The sequence below is a fragment of the Mugil cephalus genome, chromosome 17 (genome assembly GCF_022458985.1).
Source record: "Mugil cephalus isolate CIBA_MC_2020 chromosome 17, CIBA_Mcephalus_1.1, whole genome shotgun sequence".
NCBI lineage: Eukaryota > Metazoa > Chordata > Actinopteri > Mugiliformes > Mugilidae > Mugil > Mugil cephalus.
Window position 1 is genome coordinate 15069882 of NC_061786.1, and position 7956 is coordinate 15077837.

General features: G+C 42.3%; 1 protein-coding gene across 2 annotated transcripts in view; it reads right to left on the reverse strand.

Annotated features, from left to right (window-relative positions):
* The window catches only part of stxbp6 (syntaxin binding protein 6 (amisyn)), a 47223-nt gene extending 42664 nt beyond the window's left edge, over window positions 1-4559 (reverse strand). The window contains exon 1 of one of the 2 annotated variants that reach the window (XM_047611313.1): window positions 4321-4559. The gene's annotated coding sequence lies outside the window, so the exon portion shown is untranslated. Of the gene's footprint in view, window positions 1-4264 lie in introns of both variants that reach the window. The other variant, XM_047611312.1, reaches the window with a different exon arrangement.
* Between the last annotated feature and the right edge of the window lie 3397 nt (window positions 4560-7956).

Sequence of the window (7956 nt, forward strand, 5' to 3'; positions counted from 1 at the left end):
TGTCTTTCATGTTGAGTCACAGCTCTTGTAAAAGGCCTTGATTTTAGACAGGAGAACAAAAAACCTCCTACAGTGCACCCGTCTTCATAGACTAAATCTTTAGAGAGTGATGTCATTCATTGGTGTCCCTTTCAGGGAACAGTATCCAGCATCGCCGCATGAACAGATGGTGAATGTTACCTCTCATAAAATAATTGAGAGATTACACTATCTCGCCTGCTGTTTTTGTGGGGTCAATGCCAGTCTGTGATGCATTAATATTTAATCTTACATTACTACAGCAACGCGCTACAAATAACAAAACTTAAGCTCCACATACACAATAAAAGCCTTCCACTAACTTTCAAGTATCCTGTTTGTTGCTAAGGGCCAGCGATACCAAGCATTATAATTATGTTACACAGCTGCACGTTCCAAGCCGAGGAAAATCTAGCTCTGGTATTTCATAGGCAAGACATGAAAGTCTGTCAAAGAGATCCCACTTTTTAGAAGCTTTTTTACAATACCTCACGACAGCACTTGGGGAATTAAGCAGCTCTATCAGTAGAATTGCTTCGAATTATGAAAAATCAAGCCAAACTATTTATCTTTTTCAAGATAAAAACAAGCACAACGGTACGGCAGCTTATTGAAGCGTGGTACAACTACAGGCCTTATTTAGCCGTCCAAGTTTTTACATCTAGGAACAAATCCCTCCTTCAGGTCCAACTCGTGCCAGTCAGCAATGCTCATTAGCACAGTTTGTCTGCCATGTTAGACGTCCAGAGACCTTCAAACGCATTTGATCCGGCCAAATGCACTTTACTTGAATACAAGTATTGGACTTGTTTTAGTGGAAATTATGGTAAAAAAAATATCACCAGGCTATATAAATTATTTCAAACTGAACAGAAATGACAGGGAATGCTGCAACTGAACTATTAAGAGCTTAAAATTCAGGATCTCGCCTCCAGTTTTCCTTGCTGACACTCAGTCACCCTAGTCTCTAAGATGCTCTCTCTCCTTGTGCATCATTTTCTTGTTTGTTTGTTTTGTTTTTGGGAGAATAAGGCATCTGGGTTTTCTCACAACCAAATCCAAACTAAGGGTTGTTTCATGTGTGACGCCAGGCCTGAACCGCACTATTTAGCTTTCGGATGACAATGTGAGGAAGACAAAAAAAAAAAAAGAGAACTCAGCTCGGCTCCTTATAGCTGAAAAGTTTGTGCTGCGCCAGGGGATCAGACTGATTTTCAAGAAGAAATTCACATCAACATTCATAACTGGCTATTCTGAACGATGCTCCAGCTGGAATATATAGGCCTCTTTATTCTTGATGGGAGAGTTCAAAGAGATGTCTTGTCTTTTTGCCTCTGGATCCGTCTCATAACTTAACTGATCTTTAATTTGAATTCAAAATGTAATTTAACCCCGTCTCTGTCATGTCTTTAATGAGAGTTGTGTGTTTCCCTTTACAACATATGGCAACCAACACTGTACGCTGTACATGTTACATGTACGATGTTAAAATAATAGCTCTCCATCAAAGCAGCGGACTGAACGGTACCTTTGTCTTTTTCCTTAAAAGCAAAACATCTGCACGGACCCATCCTTGTATGCATGTGACTCAGCTGTTTGGGAAGGTTATATAGTGCCAGGGAGACATGGGCTAACCGTGAATCAATAAATGACATGCCAGGTTTCCAAATGAGCCCTCTCTTTATGGCCTAGCACCTTATAGCAATAAAACATTTAAGAGGGACTGGGTAAACATCAGAACAGCAAACACTTACCAACATATCTCTACCAACACTGCAAGAATCATCCCCACAAGAAGTTATGCCGAGGCAATGACATGAGGCGCTAACAATGCGACTGTGTATGCATTATAAGATGAAGCATTTGACATTCAGAGTCGGTGCACGAAGCCAAAACAGCAGATCTGGTCGATGCGCTTAGATCAACAACTCGCCAAAACTGTCAGATACGCACAAACAACAAAAAGTCTCGTGTAAGTCCTGCCCAATTATAGCGGCGCTTCTTAACATCACAGTCATTCTGTTATGCAGGGAAGCCAACTACAACCTCACTGATTCAGATTACTCAAGGACTTCTAATGTTTGTGTCACTGTGCCAGAAACACTGACAGACTGGTTTTGTTCTTTCTTTTCACTGTATGATCCACTGAAAAAAAAAAAAAACAAGGGTTTTTATACATTTATGTCCGCCTCCGAGGATCTGTCCTGTCGAGCTGCAGAACAAGATGAGGTGGTGGACGCACGGGGAGGGAGCCAGCTCGACACTTTACATTAAGCCGACTGTAATTGGACACTGAATCGCTGGTAAATGCATAAGCTTATCTTTTATGGCATGCCAGAGAAAATTAAACCCTGAACCCGCGCATGGGAGGAGGCAATATTTTAATGTAAGTGGGGTGGTTAATGCCATTGGGTAGCGCAGGGGTAGGCCTATGAGCATCACAGCTAATTCTCAACTAAACGGCATTCCAATCCCGACCTGTCACTGAGATACAGCAGTTGAGACATGTAGGAACTCCTCCTCTGGACAACTGGTATTTCAATGCAACCAGCTACTTTCAGAAATTAGACTTTGCAACAAACAAAAGGAACCAGTTTCCAAGAAAAAGGCATGGTTATGGTTAAGGCACAATTATTTGACTGAAGAAATACATTCAGCATTCGTTTGGTTTACAGAAGCGTAGCTGGCACCTGAGGGCTGCTTAGTTTGCACATGCCTTGATACTGTTTTTCTGTGACACAAACAAGCCAGTCATTCATTCCAAAAAACAGCTTTCAGTGTTTTTGTTTTGTTTAAATATAACAGCTAAATGTTGTTGCACCTATTCCCCAAATGTTGCACCAAATTAAGATTTAACCATCATATTATCTCTGCTATCTATATATCCAAGCACCTCACTGCTCCAACCTATTACGCAGTCTCTCCAGTCAGAATAACTCTCAAGTAACCACCTCAACCTGAACCGTTTGATCTGATCAGAAGGAATTTTCGTGTCAAAAAGACAACTCTGATGAATGTCTTGGGGAAAACGCATATGCACCAATCGGCCATTAAATTAAAACCACCATGTTAATATTCTGCAGGTTTCCCCTGTGCCTCCAAAACTCTTCCGGGAGTGAACATGGGCAATCTGAGAGTGTCCTGTAGGGACTGGTAATCAAACAGTATACCAAACAGTAACACTTTGGGCGACTTTTCATCTTTTTTGAGATGTTACGGAGCAATTTTTGTGGCGTCCCAAGCCGCATTCCTGCGAGATATGGCTTTTGCGGCCGGGAAATGTTATTGCAATGGGGTGGCAATGATGTTTAGGTTGGACCTGTCTAAATAATATTGGCAAATATGCAACGACACAGAATTCCCAGCAGGATATTGCATTGCAACAAGACCACAGTTATTCACTTCTTTACCTGTCAGTGGTTTTAATGTTGTGGCTGATCAGTGAATCTTGTCATATCATTATACAGGCTATAGCATCTATGAGAGCAGTTAAGTTGGAATCTCTAGTGAGAAGTATTTCACCAAAATATCCCTCACATAAGCGTGGCCAATGATATGTGAAAGAAGTGTGTCATGCCGTTTTATGAGCAAACAGACCGATGATACAGAAGCGCAGCCTACAATCATAACACTCCTAGCTATTCAAGTTGGACAACACCCAGATGCACTTTGGGCTAACAGGAATTTACTGGGATATCTGCAGTTCCAAGTCACACATGTAACAGGCACATAACTTGTTCAAATATTGGCCAACTTCGAGGCTTGACACAAACGGGTCTTTCAGTTTTCTTTTCAAACGCACACAGTGACATCAGGCTCAGCACCAAAGCAAGAAGGTGCGGTGCAGACTTCGTCAAGCTAATCAACTACTATAATTATTTAGTCAAGGCAAATGGCGGTGAACAGTTTTTGCCTCCGAAAGCACAGTACATAAATAATAATAAAAAAAAAAAAAAAACACAAAAATGAAACTTGAAAAATCACCAAGAGATAAGTTTAATAATGAAACGCCACCACGTGCACTGATAATTGATGAGCTACAGCGTCGCGCGCACTTGATTCCTCTGCAAAGTGGCTGAGAGGGTCGTTGACGCAGCCTGTGCCAAATAAACATGAACAGCGCAACAAACCACGCGAGGATATGAGACAATTAAACTTTTTTCTATGAGGAAAACGTTTAAATTTAGGACCAGTAATCTAAAAAATATATATATATTTAAAATAAGTACATCTTGACTTTACTCACCGACGTGTTTAAAGGAGACTCTTTTTTTTATCCCACGTGCGGTCCCTCAATCCCACCTTTTAATTTCTCCAGCTGTCACAGTTCGCCCACTTTTTTTTTTTTCCAGCAGCTTCTTCCTCGTAGTTGTGAGCTGTCCTCTCAAACTAAACGGGAGCATTTCGCGTTCAACATTTCGCGTCGACTCTGTGTGACAGTTATTGGTTTGTTGTGAGGGGAGGGGAGTTTCTCTCTTCTTTTTTTTTTTCAGAGAAGAGCCAGCTCGCCCGACCGAGTGCGGACTGAGAGCAGACTGGATGGGGAAACCAGTAGCAGGTCCACCCCTCCGCCCCCACGAGACACACAAACCCGCCCGCCCGCCAATCACGTGCAGTGTCACAGCCACGGCACGTAGCTGCTCCTCGAGCCTGCTTGTTTTGGGAGTAGTAGAAGAAGAGCATTCCATTACAAACAAGGGTTCTGGGTGAATGGCTATTCCCCCGTTGTAAAATCATAAAACATTCGACCACACTAACCAAGAGTTTTAACCAGGTGTTTTTTCTTCATTTATTTATATATAAATCTATTCTAATTTGTTTATTCTATGTTTTCCACTCAGTTTCACTTAATTTCCTTCCTTGGAGACAACTAAAATTTTCTGAATGTGAATTAATGACCATTTAAAAAATTATAATAAAATACTATTTGATGACTTTTTGCGGGAGGCACTTACATTTTATATGGTAAAATTACACATTACAAACTAAAGAAGAGGTTGGATTACCTTTAGGAGTAACATGCATTTCACTGACTACACGTTTAATATTTGATGACCTCCCTTTGCCTTCAACACAAAAACAAGCTTTGGAATGACTGAATGAGGAAATCCCCCCAATATACCAGCAAAACACTACTGTAAAGCTTCAACTCTGACACAGTCAAGTTACAGGAATCTTGGCCGTTTCCATCCTCAGTGGGATATTGTTGGTTAAAAGCGGTGGGAAAGACATGCATTTGTTTCTTCGTTCCTCAAACACTGAAGAACTCAGTCCTGCAAAATCACCTTAATGATCAGTAAGTAAGTTATTCATTCACCCGGGGTCACAACGAAACTGAAAGTAGCTCACTTGTTTTGGATAGGCTTCCGGTTCATGGTCTTGTGATGATGTGGATTATGACTGCAGTTTCGTCGGGACTGAAAAAAAAAAAATGTTTTATGTGTTTTGTATCCCAGCGTATGACTCAGACTTACGCATACATGTGACACCATTCCCCAGTTAGTTAAACAGTAACTGTCTAACATTCACTCATTTAACTGGATGTGTCAGAGTCATCACACGGTGTGTCTTTATGAACCTCACAAATCTCTGATTGCTGTAGCCTTCCCTACACATGGAAACTGAATTATAAGTAGGGTATTCCCTCAATTCTCTCATCACAATAATAATAATTAAAAAAAAAAAGTATCGACTTAAACTATTTTACTTGTTTGGTCTGGCCCGTGCTACCTGAACACTCATCCAACAACTCACTAACTGCTGGGTGTGTAGGAGGTGTCAGTGTCCGGGACTGTCAGCTGTTGACCACCATCTTTTGTTTCCACCGCCATGCCAACAGAAATCTGTTCCATGGGAATTCACACACACACACACACACACACACACTGGAACATTTTTTTTTCTCTTTTCTTATGTCCAACCTTTTGCTTCGCTGCTTGTGAGTCATTCAAATTCCCAACCGACTCATAATTCCTCTCCTGATACATCTGGCTTCTTCTGTATTCCTCACTTTGAATAGACTTGGACGCTGCTGCTTTAGCTGAGATAGTTCATCTTTTACATGCTTCTGTTTTTTTTTTTTTTTGTTTAGCTGGGTTTTCTTGCCTGTGGGTCTTTTACAGCTGATCATTAACATGATGCAGGGGGAGCAGACGGGCGTTTTGCGCCATCGTTATTTGTCATGATAAGCAGCGGGACCGGTTTCACCGTAGCAGATGTCCTTGGGTCAACTGAAAGAGCCGTGATATTATTAAGCGCGTGGCTTAATATCAACAGGTCTGCCCATGGGTGAGAAAACAGCTGTCTTTTAAGCAAACAAGTTCTCTGCAAACTTCACACTTTCAAAAGTGTTTCGCAAGAGTTAGCCTGCCTATATAGTTCAGCACCACAGTAATCTACTGCAATGCTTTACTTTAGTCCTTGGAGTGACGAAGACCAGATCTATTGATAGCAGATGTAACTCAGTTCTTCAATGAAGAATAACGTTTTAGCTGCTGACAGTTGTATCTTTGAACCATGTAGTACCAAAACTTGGCACTTGGCACACTAACAATCAAACGTGGATGTGCGTTAAACTTCCTTGGGATCGCATTACAGTTTGTCTGACTTTGTGATTCCGTGCTCCAGCGAGCAGCGCAGCCATCTGGTGCAGCATGTGGAAATAGTTCACTATACGATATTTTAGGATTGCTTGGTCCTCTGCGGCTACCTGCGACTACCTTTCGACAATTCAATTTGATTTACCTCTGTCGAGCGCACATAAGGATCTTCAGGATGGATGTTTTCCTGCTATACGGCCGCGAGGCGTCTGGGAAAGGCAACGAGAAGGAGCTGTGAACCGCACATCTGGGCTCCCCTGCATGAGCAAACACTTTCACAGTAATGACTGACTTTTTCCAGGTGGAGGGGGGGAAAAAAACGGAGACAGTGGCCAAAGGGGGGGAAATGATGCATACATACATGCAAAGGGGGTTAAAAGGGCATTAGCTGCTTCCTGCTGGTGAGTTCGGGGTTTCAGGCGGCCGGGTCTCTCCGGGGAGAGCCCGGGCCTGTTATTTGCTGCGATGAAAGAGGCAAAACACTGAAAGGAGTCGGGGGCCATGCGCAGCGCAGCGCTACCAGTTCTCAGTCTGAAGACTGATTGCTCAACAAACGCGCTGCAAAGCTCACAGCCCGGCCCGGCCCCGAGGTTAGATTTGGACGCGTGACACACCGCAGAGACAGAAACATCCTTCAGGTTCTGGTAGTGTTTTGAAGTTTCCAGCATGTGCTATGGAGCAGGAATCTCTGCGAAGGAAGCAGCGGCGGATGAGTAACCAATCACGGCTAGTACAGCGCTTGAAAAGTACAGGCTCTACCTTGCAAAGAAAATTACTGTCACTATCAGGATCACAAAAACAGACGGTTAAAGGTGCAATTTGGAAGTATTAGAGAGGCGAAAATGCAATTTCACCTAGTTGTTAAAAGAGACTTTTTATGTTTCTAAGCTTCCTTTTCGGTCTTTACAACAGTCTCAAATCAATAATTGAGGGAAAATAGAAAAGAGGAACCAAATGGAGCTTTTTTCTGTTACATTTCTCTATCAAAGCTGTTCCACGATCACATTAAGTCATCTAAGATACTAGATTAAATAGAAAATTCCAGAGGGTTTACAGCACACTGTAACACAAGATCAAACCTTTTCCTTATAGTCGGTATATTACATTTTTTATGGCCTCACTTGACATTAAACGGAAAATTTCAGACGTCCGTCACCATTTAAAGCAACTCGTCTGGACTAGAGTAAAACCTGTCCACGTAACACGCGCCAGTGGAGCTTCGACGCATCCACGGGGCTGAGAAGTTCATCATTCCTTCTTCTCGTCAGTACTTTTCCCATTCATAAATCACCCCCCAAAGGAGGCGAGAGCTACTGTCAGAGCTCTACCTGGCACTTCT